The 14,027-nt window shown below is 31.6% G+C and overlaps 1 pseudogene; it reads right to left on the reverse strand.

Annotated features, from left to right (window-relative positions):
- Nucleotides 1–581: 581 nt before the first annotated feature.
- Nucleotides 582–7,466, reverse strand: LOC136208063 (uncharacterized; annotated as a pseudogene).
- Nucleotides 7,467–14,027: the final 6,561 nt, after the last annotated feature.

Raw genomic sequence — 14,027 nt, forward strand, 5'->3', positions numbered from 1 at the left:
GTGAAGAACATAAACAATTCCAGGAAGGTGCTCAAGAAAATTAGGACCACCATCAAAAGTCAAACATTTGTTGTTTATTGATGGAGAAGATATACGTCTCAAACTCCAAAGTTGGTAGACTCTTCAAGCATAATGAAAATGGAAATTCAGAAATGGTAACATAATTCTATTTCAAATTTGAATTAGCTGAGAAATCAGATATTTTGCTTAGAACCTTTTTTTTTAAGAGTTACCTTGATAAAACATCACCAGACATTTAGCTCATGAAGTTGCTCAAGAATCATCCTCCCCAAACTTTCACCATACAATTCTGCAGAACAATCAAAATCAAGAGTGACACAGATTGATCACAAAAGATTTATCAATTGAATTGTTTTAATATACAAGGAACACGGATTCAATTCCTTATGGTCTGGACATGAAATTACAATTGCATTAGTTTCAATACCTACTAAAACTAATTTCTTCAAAGAGGTTGAATCAATAACAACCGGTTTGAATTCCTCATAACCTATTCATTCCAACAATTCAAGTAACAGACTACTAGATAGAACATTTTCAATTGCTCCATGAGACAAAGGACTACGTACAACACTCTCAATAGCTTGAACAGGCCACCAACAAGATTCTATATACTAATCAGTTCAAGTAATTACAATCTCTTCTTCATAATCATATTAATAATGTCAATACTTTTTGATGATGATATTTACAATTGCTTGAGGACTTAAAGTGGCATCAACTTTAATTATTCTTTCACAATCATCTATTTGCAGCAACTCCAGCTGTGATTGCAAAAGAGAGGCCGACATGAAATGACTCCCTTCTGCAGCTCTTTTACTTAGTCGCCCTGCAAGTACCTCAGCTTTGGCATCCAGCAGTACGAACTTAACTGCACCCATATAGCTTCCAATTTCATAAATTGGATCAGCTGATCGTAGAATTTCTCAGTATCCTTTCTGCAAAGAAGAACACCCAAGTACTACAGTTTTTCCACCAATCATGCTCCCCCTTAAACCATCCTTTAGACTTTCCAGCCATGGAATTCGGTCTTCCTCTGACAAAGGAATGCCATTCCGCATCTTTTCTGTTTTTTGTATTCAAAATTTAAAAATTCAAATAATTACATTAATCAACTTCTCAAAAAGACAGTGCACATTTCCGCACCTTTGTTAGATTGCGAGTGGAAATCATCGGCATCTAGAAAAGCACAACCCAACACTTTGGCCAGCATTTCACCTATTGTGCTGTTGCGGCATCAGTGCATAAGTTAGGGTTCATGAAAGACTTTTAATTAATATGATTAATTGAAGCATGAATTTGACGAATCATGAGATTTTATGAATAATATATCAAATACGACTGTAATTCATAGGGGCTTTTTACATCTCAAGATCATTGTGCAAGAAGTAGCGGTCACAAATACCAAAAGAGAAAATTTACTAAGAAACTGTGAAATTAAGAAGCCATGAGACAAGAAAGGCACTTGATATTGATATTGGTTATGTTTCATTTAGATCATTTTGATTGACTTACTTAATCAGTTCTGGTATTAAGTAAAACAAATGCTAGAAGTTCATAAATCAATATTTTTTCTAAGTACTGAGGTTTTCATTTGCGACTAAGAGATGACCGAGGTTTTTCATTACTAAGAACAAGGACCTCAAAATTAAAATGAGTGATGACGACTTCAAAATTGAAAAGTTTAAATACTTGATAATATTTTAAACAACTTTAATTCTTCAACTGTTTAATTTTGAAGTTATTTAGGTATTGTTTGGTGGGGAGAAAGAAGTGAATGTTTAAAGAGAGACAGTTTTGAAAATGATGATTTTGAAAATAAGAAATTTGGTTCCATAGTAAATGTGGCACTAAACAATTTTAATTTTTGAAATTTTCGATTTTGAGGTCGTTAACTATTATTTTTACAGTGTCAAACTAAACGATCATCGTTTTTAGCAAAACGAAAACCTCAGCCCCCGTTTGTACAATTTTTTTTTACAGATACCAATTTGACAAAAAGTGAAAGCGAATGAGTTTTCTAGACGTTACATTTTTCTTGATTAATGTTATGCTTTTAGTTCTAAATGTTTTCAATTCTCGACTAATGCTTGACGACTTGAATCACATTTTGATAGCTCTTATCACTAAGGTAAAAACTCTTTGTCTATAAAGGATTTATGATATATTGCTTTGTGTAACGTGCTCTACAAGTTGATACCAAAAATGGTTGCTAGTCGGTTTAAATTGTTTTGCCCAGTCTGGTTTTTGATACTTAATCCACTTTTAACATGGGTTGTCTGAGTCGTCTGATTATTGATAATACTACCCTAGCATTTGAATCTTTTTCAAATTATGTAGGCTAGGATTAAAGAAACATAAGAAATTTTCCTTTAAAGCTTGATATGAGTAAGACATATATGACTGTATTGAATGCATTATTTTTTGGCAATGGGTGCTTGAGTAAAAGCCCTTTTTGAGTGCCTTTGTGAAGCTTAATATGATGTGTATTTTTTCGATTTCTACAACTTTTCTGATAAATGGTCAACCTAAAGTATTGGTTAAGTTGTCTAGGGGCTCAAATTAAGGGGATCATATTCCCCCATACACATAAGGAAATATAAAAAAAGAAGAGCTTGAAGGTACTCTTCACGGGGTTAAGGTCCACTCATCTAGTCCTAGTATTACTCACTTATTTTTCTTTCACGGATGGTTCGCTTATCTTTAGTAGAGCTAATGAATATGACATTGGAGTTATTTAAAGAATTTTGGGTAATTACGAGTGGGCTTCAAGTTAGATGATTAATTTTGAGAAGTTAGAGATGTTTTTCAACTCCGGTGTTTCACCTACAAGTAGAACATAGATCGTTTTGTTACTTCGTGTTTGTGAAATTTGGTGCTTTTCCACGTTATCTAGGATTGTGTTCAATTATTGTGAAGTCTAAAAAAGAGATCTTTGTTTCCATTGAAGAGAATATTAACAAACGATTGAGAGGATAAGAGGAGTGTCTTTTATCTCGAGGAGGTAAGGAGATTCTTATGAAATCTATCTAGGCCCTAAAAAATCTTGTGGCATTGTTAAAATCAATTGTGATGCCTCAACGAGGGATAATAGACAAGATTATAGGGTTAGGTTGATTGTTAGGGACTCGAGTGGACTCGTTATGTCATCCACATGCATTCCGATTGGTGCTTGCGTTAATGTAAAGACGGCTAGCCATCTTTGAGGGACTAACCTTGGGTCATGACTCTAGTTTTTCTACTATCATTATTGAATATGATGCTAAAGTAGTAGTGAACACAATTGTTGCGGCTTCCTTCCCTCATTCGAGCCTCTTTGAGCTTTATGCTGATATTAACTCCATCTTCTCTTTTTCAATCTTCTTCTTTTAGGTTTATTAATAAGATAAGGTGCAAAAAAAACATAACGTTAACAGTCGGAAGCAATTTTACCTCTACTGTCTAAAATGATGTAATTTTACCCCTAATTGCATCCAAGAGCAATTTAGTTTGATCAACTTCAGACATCGTTATAAAACACATACGTTTTATTTCTTACTGTGCACTAATTGCATATCTGTTGGTTTTAAAAAAATCATATTTTTTTGTGATTTAATAATAAAGTTGGAGATTAATATTTTTAAATTCGAAGAATTATTTGGATTTTTATCCAACTCGTACAAAATACGGTGTAACTTTTTATTTTTATTCTTTTTTCACGTCTATTCATGTGTATGATCTGTTACTAATAAGCGATGTTGTGGATAACAAGATTCATGACTAAGAAAACAATTTATAACTTATTTCCTAACTTGATTCCACTTGCCAATCTTAGAGCTAAAATTACTCTTTACTTTATTGACAATATTAAAAATAAAATTTATCATTTTAAACATTAAAGATAAAATTACTTTTAACTGCTATTTGTGCTAGTTAAATATATTTATTTATGATTAATGATTTTTTCTTTAAAAAACGATAATGAACAAATAAATATATTTCCAAATCAGTATCTTATACTGAATGCATATCAGTTGTTTAAGCTTAAAAAATATATATGTGTTTAATCTGAGTGGTCAAGAACCAATTTTTAAGTACCAATATAAAATTTCTCAAAATTAAGCTACATTGTGTTTAAGATTCTTAACATATAAAAAATATATTTAACTAGCACAAAGTGGGACACATGATGTATGCGTTTAGACATTTATATTCAAGAATAGTACATGAGTCAGATAAGGGAGGGTTGAATAATTTGGTTGAAAATGAAAATGATGTTAACGACCATAATGCTAATGATTTGAGTGAGACAAATAAAGTGCCTAATATGTCAATTGAAATTCCTGATATTGGCGAAGAACACATAATCCCTCTTTTTAATATATTTATGATCCTAGAAATTGGAAAAGTCTTGATAATAAGGAAATAGACATTTTAGTTGAAAAAATACAAGAAGAGAATTTCAGTTTTATAAGTTCTCTAAACATTTTAGAATTTGAGTTTTATAAGTTCTCTGAACATTTTTGTTATGCCTTATACTCTAGAATTGGAAGGATCTTATTGAGAGACTTAGGCAACATGAGAATAGTATTGTACATATAAGTAGTATGAATACTTGGAATGAATAAGAGTTTGATTGGATAAGACAACAATTGACAAAAACTTGCAACAAGAGGTTATGAAAGAGAAAGAACGTCGGAGACAAGTTTTAGTTAGAATATTTTCTGTTGTGAAATGTCTTGCTAAATATAAAATGGCATTTCGAGGTTCTAATGAAAATCAAGATAGCAATCGAATTTTTTTAGGATTGATTGAAATGATTGTGGAATTTGATATTATAATGTAAGACTGTGTACGACGCATTGAAAATCGTGAGATTCACTATCATTATCTTTGGCATAAAATGCAAAATGAGTTAATCTCTCTTTTGGCACATAATGTTAAAAATTCTCTAATCAAGATAATCAAATAAACCAAAATTTTTCCATTATTCTTGATTGTACTCCTGATGTGAGCCATAAAAAACAAATGACTTTAGTAGTACAATATTGTTAATATGTCCGGTAAGAAAATAAAAATTGAGGAGTGCTTTCGTGAGTTTCTAAAAGTGGATGATACAACTAGATTATGACTTTTTAATAAATTTTTAGAAGTGTTGAAAGGTCTTGATCTTAGTGTTAATGATGTGATGGGTCAGGGTTATGACAATGATTCTAATATGAAAAGAAAACACCTAAGAGTCTATATTTTTGGTACTTGAAATTAATCCTAGAGTCCAAAATATGCTTTGTGCTTGTCATAGTCTTAATCTTGCTCTTAGTGATATGGCTCATTCATACATGCTAAAGATTAGAATATGTTAAAGTTAATGTCATTTCTTAAATAATGGGATTTTAAAGAGAATTGATTATGCCACTGCTACGATTGAAGCTTCTGACAGTGTAATCATGTCACATATTCGAAATAGAAGAAGAAAAGAAAAAGTTGGTAAATGATTGAAATAAGAATAGTCAAAAGTGAGTTTGTGATTTGTGAAGTATGGTATTTATAGGTAAATGCCTATAGAATTAGGTTCTCTTTTACTCCATTAACCCCATTCATATGCTATGTTGTCCTAGACTTTAGGAACAACAATGAAGAAAAAAAAAACACATCGAAAAGAGATAGTTGTATGGTTAGAAAAATTTAACTTAGGTTAAGACTACACTAAACCTGAAATTACTGTATAGTCCGCATATAGTTCCTTCTGCGATACAGTTCCGTTTTGGTTTTACGAGTAATAAGAATTGAAGGAACAACAATTTTAAATTGGACTTGCAAAAATCTGAATAAAAAGATACACAAAAAGTTCGTTTTTTCGAACCTATGAAAATTGCTAAAAAATAATACACTAAACCATGACTTCCTATTTTTCTCCTTTAATCTTTTCTATTATTTTTAATCACTTTTAATTTTATTCAATAAGAGGCTCTACCCTATATTCTAATCATTTTTAAAAAATTATTTCATAGTCCAACCATTGACCCTTTTTACATGTGTAAAAGGTTTGAAATTGAATTTTACACATGTAATTTTTTTTTATTTGATTTTTGCTTTATTTATTCAGTTTTTGATGATGCGTTTAGACAAATTGCATTTCGAGTTAACTACGGTCATCTCTTAAAATATTGATTTATTTGAACTAATGATTATGTTAAGTGTTTTGATTAAAAAGAAAATAGAAGAAAATCAAAGAATAGCCTTAAGAAATAACAAAGGCCCAAAGTATTATTCGGGCCCAAAAGCAAGAAGGATCCAGAAGCTGATCCGGGCCCATAAGCAAATCAACCAGAAGAAAAGAATCACATCGTTGACTTATTTATCTGACATTGCGCTACTAAATAAGGAAATAAGTACAAGCAGTAGTTGGCTTGTCCCCATGAACAATTCGGACTGTTTGCCATAAATGAACAAACAGCCAGTCTGCCTACGCAGAAATCAGAAGCGTGCTGCCTCAAGAGACAGAAGCAAAAGCGTCTACAACAGTAAAGCTTTTGTACCAGAAGACAGAAGTTGAAAGCGACAAAAGGACGTTTTCCCTTAAATGGTCTTTTCGAAATTCGAAAAGTTCTGCATTCAAGCTTCACTATAAAAGCCCCAACAAGCGCTAATGTTGACACTTGATCATTCACGCTGAAATCAAGAGAATTATTCTTTAAGTGCAAAAGCAAAAAGCAAAAGCTCATACACATTCATTGTTGTAATTCGTGTAATAGCTGATAGATAATAGAGCTTCATTTTGTGTTCAAAGCTTTAGTAAAAATATCAGCAACTTGATCTTTGGATGGTACATGCTTGAGCTTAATTTTTTTTCCTTCCAATGCATTCTCTAATAAAGTGATACTTGGTGTCAATGTGTTTGCTTCTATCATGGAAAATCAATTTTTTAGCCAACGCAATAGTTAACTTATTATCAACAAAAACATCAGTTGCTCCATCTAGAACAAACTTCAAACTTTTTAACATCCTTCTCAACCATATTACATGGCAAAACAAGAAGTTGTTGCAACATACTCTGCTTCACATGTTGAAAGTGTAACAATGGCTTGTTTCCTAGAACTCCAAGCAAAAACAACTGTTCCTGTAAAAAAACCAGTTGTACTTTTTCTATCATCAACATCTCCTCCCCAATCACTATCACCGAATCTATACAATCTGAAATTGTTTTGAGAAGAGTAAAATAAACCATAATCCAATGATGTATCGAAGCATCCGCTTTGCTGCCTCCATATGAGCTAAAGTTGGAACCTCTATGTAACGACTAATTAGTCCAACTCCATATAAGATATATGGTCTTGTACATGTCAAAAATCACAGCCTTCCAACCAACATTCTAAACAGAGTTGGATTCACTTTTTGTCAACATCATGTTTTGACAACTTATTTCGATAATCCACTAGCGTAGAAGCTGAATTGCATTTATCCATATTGAATTCTTTTAAAATAGCTTCCGCATAAGACTTTATTTATAATTATGTCAAATAATACTTTAAATTAGGTCAAACTAATAAAATCATTAATTTTAATATATTTTAACGATTAAATTTTTTTAATTTGAGTATAAAAACATACTTTATTTCTTATTTACGAAAAATAATAATATATTGAAAAGTAATTTTGATGATGTGATTTAATTGTAATTTTATAACCAACTATGATATTCATATAAAAGCCCTAAAAATTATTTAGGTTTTAAAAGGTTAAATAATTGATATTTTAAACTTGAAAAGGTCCAATTGATATTTTGAATATAGATTAAAGGTTAATTTAAGAATTAAACTCATATTTGGCCTCTGTGGTATGGAAAAATTTGTCATACCATTTTGTAACATTTTCTCCTTAAAGTATTTCCATAAGTGACATTTAACTTCGATGAAAAAGTAATCGATTTGTTAAATTTTTTTTTTTTTTGCCAAATGACACAATTTTTCACATATGATATATACACGTGGCAATTGATTTAATTTTTTACCAAATAGATTTAATATATAGATAAATAAGGAATTAATGAAATATTTTTTTGTTTATCATGTACTGAAATATATTTGAAATTTTTTTACGTCAAATATTTTTATTAAAGGGGCTCTTATTTATTATTCCACATAGGGCCCATGAATTATTAGGACCGACCCTGATACTACATGAAAATGTAACTATCAAACCTAATAAAACTTAATAACTCTTAACGACTAACTAAGAATTTAACTTAACTTCACATAACTTCTCATAAGTTATTCTAAAGTAACTTAAGTAACTCTAATAGTTACAAGTTAATTTATTTTGCCAACAATCAAAATAAAGACTCTATTAATTATAAATTTATTATTTCAACAAAAGAGATGAGTTATATTGTTGTTGTAGGTTGTGTGCAATCGATATGAAGGAGGATTAGAAGAGGGGAAAATAGGGGGCTAAAACAATTATGGATGAGGCGAAAAAGGGATTGAAAGAGAGTGAAAGTTCAGAAAAAGGACAAACGGTAGGAGGGGTTGTTCGTGGTGTAAACTTATGCATAGGACGGTAAATATGAGGGTGATTCACAGTAGAATGTGGAATGGAGCTCATAGTGTTAAGGGAAGGTTGCAGATTCAGTTGAGGGTGATGAAAGATAGGAGTAGTAAAAGGAGTTCGATTAAATTCGGCCCCTATGAAGAAAAAGAGTAGGAATTAATGCCATATTGAGGTGGTATGAATTGCCCAAGTGCCGGAAAGATGATGTTTGTTGGTTGTGAGAGAATAGAAGAAAAGAGAGGATTTCTAATCATAGTAAAGATCGATTCCATAAGATTTGAGGCAGAATCTGCCTCATGGTTTTGACAATGTGTTGGGGTTTATTGTCCTATAGTCAATTGTTGAAGGATATGAACCGGCTGTAAAATGAATTGTTCTTTTATATCATTTGTTTTAATAAAATATAGTTTGTTTTAACTATATAAAAGGTATTCATCTTTTAAGAACTAAATAAGTCAAATAAAAGAAAAATCCTTAAGTTTATTTAAAGTGATAATAAATGTTCATACAAGCATGAAGTGAGACAAAACCTTATAATTAACTAATAAACTTAAAACCACCCCAAGTCAAGTAATATGTTTGAATAAGGATTGACATAATACTGTTGAGACTTGCATGTAATAATATCTTCTGTTGTGAACAGAGAGCTGATCTCACAAGTTTCAGATATGAAGATATCTGGACAGTTACATGGATCCGGTGAAGAAGTTCATTAGGATTGGGGGCCCGACTTGAGATAACATGATGGATGGATTTATCCTATGTCACATGTTCATCACATTGGTATTAGTAGGTATAAGTAATCCTCAGACTCAAAGGAATATTAATTAGTGATTCTGGATTATGGAATATGATACTTTGACTCTGTTCAAACACGATCCATAACAGGGAGGACCCTGGGGTGTGTGCGGGCAGACGTTGGGTATCACATGAAGTAATTGCAGAATAGTTAATATTGGATTGAGCATTCGTCACTCATGATAAATGGGAGATATGTCCAAGGATCGCTTGTGGAAGACTTGCCTCTAAATCCTTGCAAGGTGATGGATTAAGAGTTGAAATGGAGATTCCACTTAATCTATCTATTCGGAGTTAACTCTACTTGTACAAGTAAAATGAACGTCTCGCTATATGTTGTTGGGGTTTAGTGTCCTATAGTCAATTGTTCTAGGATATAAACTAGTTGTAAATGAATTGTTCTTTATATCATTTGTTTTAATAAGATGTGGTTTTCAAACTATATAAAGGCAATTACTTTTAAGAACTAAACAAGTCTAATAAAAGGAAATCCCTAAGTTTATTTAAAGTGATTATAAAGTGTTCATACAAGCATGAAGTGAGACAAAACATTATAATAAACTAATAAACTTAAAACCACCCCAAGTCAAGTAATATGTTTAAATAGGGATTGACATAATACTGTTGAGACTTGCATGTAATAATATCTTCTGTGGTGAACAGAGAGCTGATCTCACAAGCTACAGATATGAAGATATCTGGACAGTTACATGGATCCAGTGAAGGAGTTCATTAGGATTGGGGATCCGACTTGAGATAACAGGATGGATGGATTTATCCTATGTCACTTGTTCATCACATTGTTAGGTATAAGTAATCCTCATACTCAAAGGAATGTTAATTAGTGATTCTGGATTATGGAATGTGATACTTTGACTCTGTTCAAACACGATCCATAACAGAGATGACTCTGGGGTGTGTGCGGGCAGGCGTTGGGTATTATAGAAAGTAATTGCAGAATAGTTAACATTGGATTGAGCATTTATCACTCCTGATAAATAGGAGATATGTCCAAAGATCGCTTGTGGAAGTCTTAACTCTAAATCCTTGCAAGGTGATAGCTTAAGAATTGAAATGGAGATTTCACTTAACCTATCTATTCGGAGTTAAGTCGGCTTGTACAAGTAAAACGAACGTCTCGCTATATGTGACTTGACATAATCCATAGTCATAAGATTCTGTTCAATGATGTAGTTGATAAAGGATCGAATTATACTATAACTAATACGGAAAGGTCAACGACGGAATCAACCTGTCTTCTTATAGCTCTCGAGGAATAGTTACGATTTTGCTAATCACAGTCCTCGCACTCATTCTGTTATACAAAGATTAAATGTAATTTTGGGAAATTAATTTAATGGTTGTATACGACTAGTAGTAATAAGAACCTAATGGGTCGCACATAAGACTTGGAACCAAAAGGAGGAATGGATATTAATTAATGGATGGAAGCCCAACTTAGTCCACTAAGGCCCATATAGGGAGGGGGGCGAAATTCCATGTGTCTAACACATGTGGGAATTAATTTAATTTTGACAATTGTAATTAAATTATAATTGTTTATTAAATTAATTATAGGATAATTAAGTTAGAAGGTTTATTGTGATTAAATTTCTTCTAATTATTATCCTATTAAATAAGTTAATATTATCTTTATATTTAGATATAATTGTAGATAATAATAATAATAAGAGTATTATTCCGAATATAACTCATAATAACCTAATTCTATCTAACTAGGGTTTAGATACAAGAGGTTATTTATAGCCCTCCTATTGTAAAGTTCGGCCAACCCTAGTCATCCCAGAGAGTGAGATTTTCGACCCCCTACAGTAGAGGACGGAATCGCACCGCTTGCTTCCATTCAATTGATTTTATCTCTTTCTCCTTCTCCTTGATCTTATGTTGATTTGTTAGAGACAATCTATTTTGATTGTTACCCTGGTTGAGGTTCTAACTTGTTTGATCTTGTATTTTGTTTGTGCTCGTGAACTCGGAACTAGAGTTGAAGGCACTTTATTAGCAACGGTTGATAGTTCTTCATAAAAGGTATTTCCTTCTATCCTTCCTTGTATGAAATAACGATTAACGGATCATGGTTTAAGGAAATAGGTTAAAAAATTGGCCTAATGCTTCCCTAGCCCCCTTAACTTGTCTAAATTGGTCATTTTACTCCCTCAACTCATCGAATGTCCTATTTACCCACTTAACTCCATAAAAGTGGTATTTCCCACCCCCTAAACTTGTCCATTTATCCCTCCAACTTATAGAATGTTCTATTTACCCCCTTAACTCCATAAAAGTGGTATTTTTCACTCATTACACTCTGTTATCGAAGCCTAAATTGATAACTTTTTTTAAACGTTAAACCTATATTTATGCTATTTTGTAAGTGGAACATAAATTGATACTTCCCCAAAAATCATAGGTCTATTTTGGTACATTATCCCTACATATAATGTATTTAACTTGTTTATATTAATGTTCTTGTTATTTGTATTTTTTATTCGTTCTTTCTCTTTTCAACTTTTTTGACTACTATAAAGGGACAGGAAATACCATTTTTATGGAGTTAAGAGGGTAAATAGGATCATAAGTGGTGAGAAATACCACTTTTATGGAGTTAAGAGGGTAAATAGGATATTCGATGAGTTGAGAAGGGGTAAAATGACAAATTTGGACAAGTTAAGGGGGTGAGAAATACCATTTTTATGGAATTAATGGGGTAAATAGGACATTCGATGAGTTGGAGGGGTAAAATGACCAATTTGGACAAGTTAAGGGGACTGGAGTAGCATTAAGCCTCAAAAATTTATATTTCTGCTGCCAAACGTTTGCCTATTTTCCTTCATATGTGACTTGACATTATCCATAGTCATAAGATTCGTTCGAGGATGTAGTTGATGAAGGATTGAATTATACTAGACCTAATGCGGAAAGGTCAATGACGGAGTCAACCTGTCTTCTTATAGCTCTAGGGGAATGTTTACGGTTCTGTCATTCACAGTCTGCGCACTCATTCCGATATACAAAGATTGAATATAATTTTATGGAAATTAATTCAATGGTTGTATACGGCTAGTAGCAATAAGAACCTAATGGGTCAAACATAAGACTTGGAACCAAAAGAGGGCATAATAGCAATTAATGAATGGAAGAATAAAATTGTTTTAATAATATATATATATATAGGGGCCAAAATTTATATATGCATTTTATGTATATATTAATTAATTTATTTAGACAATTATAATTGGATTATAGTTGTGATTAAATTAATTATAGGATAAATAAGTTAGGAGGTTTAATGTGATTAATATATCTCTAACTATTATCCTATCAAATAAACAAATGTTATCTATTATATTTAGATATAGTTATAGATAATATTAATAGAGTATTATTTAGAATAAAACTCTACTTAAGTAACCTAATTCTATCTAACTAGGGTTTAGATACAAGAGGCTATAAATACCCCCATATAGTGAATTTCGGCCAACCCTAATATTCCTACATTAGGAATTTCGGCCAACACAGTATTGAGGAAGAAAATACTCCGCTCGTCTTCATTCGATTAATTTCTATCTATGTTTCTCTTTCCTTGATCTTGTGTTGATTTATTAGAGGCAATCTCCTTTGATTGCTATTCATCGGTTGTATCCTAATCGTTTATTTGTTTGTTTTGTTTGTGTTCGTGAAAATCGAGATTAAGAGTTGTGGGCACTTTGTTTACAACTGTAGAATGATCGTCAATAAAGGTATTTCGTTCTATCCCTCTTTATATGAAATAACGCTTAACAGATCTTGGATTAAGGGAAATAGTTTAAAATTTTATATTTCTGTTGTGCGTGTGTTTGCCTATTTTCTTTCAGTGGTATCAGAGCGAGCGTTAAATCCGTTATTTCATATATGGAAATATTAAACAGTTAAGACGATATTAAGATGTTTTATGATTCGATTAATTAACAAAGGGGTTTGTAGAATTAAACGGTTGATTAAAACAAGGTTTGTATATGTGATATACACGCTTTGTGGATTAAGGGTTTAACCGTTTGAATCGTTAAAAGAATTAATTAGATTAATCTTTGAAATTTTGATTTTGTTAAACGATTTAAACGAAACGGTTAGAATTGATTAATTATTGATATATATTTGGAATTAGTTATATAAATATAAATTAGTTTATATATATGTATAATTAAAATTAGGTTTTAATATAAAATTAAAAGGTTTTCCTGGTGTTAAGCACTTGACTCCTTTTTCTTCAAAAAAAAAAAAAAAGGTTTTAATTAAAATTAAAGTTTTTAAAAAGAAAATTGTGAGCGCCAGCTTTGCTACTGTTTGCACAGCCTCGCATATGATAATGGGGCTGCAAATGTTGTTGCCTTTGGCAGCAACATCTCCCTCCGTCGCGGATGTGATCCATGACGGGGACGAACCCGGTTTTCGTCCCTTTACGTTTATTTTGAGTTTCTTATTTTTCAAAAATATTTTGGTTTTTCAAAAAACTAAAATTAATACATGTAGAATTAATTAATCCACTTGGTTTTGATCGTTGTCTTATTTAAATTGTATATATTGAATTGAGTTGTCTAATTAAAGATATTTTGATACGGTTAATTAGATGAACTATTTCATTGATACAAAATTAAAATTTAGAAACAACGAATCAGCCCGTA

This window comes from Euphorbia lathyris, chromosome 10 (genome assembly GCF_963576675.1).
Source record: "Euphorbia lathyris chromosome 10, ddEupLath1.1, whole genome shotgun sequence".
NCBI lineage: Eukaryota > Viridiplantae > Streptophyta > Magnoliopsida > Malpighiales > Euphorbiaceae > Euphorbia > Euphorbia lathyris.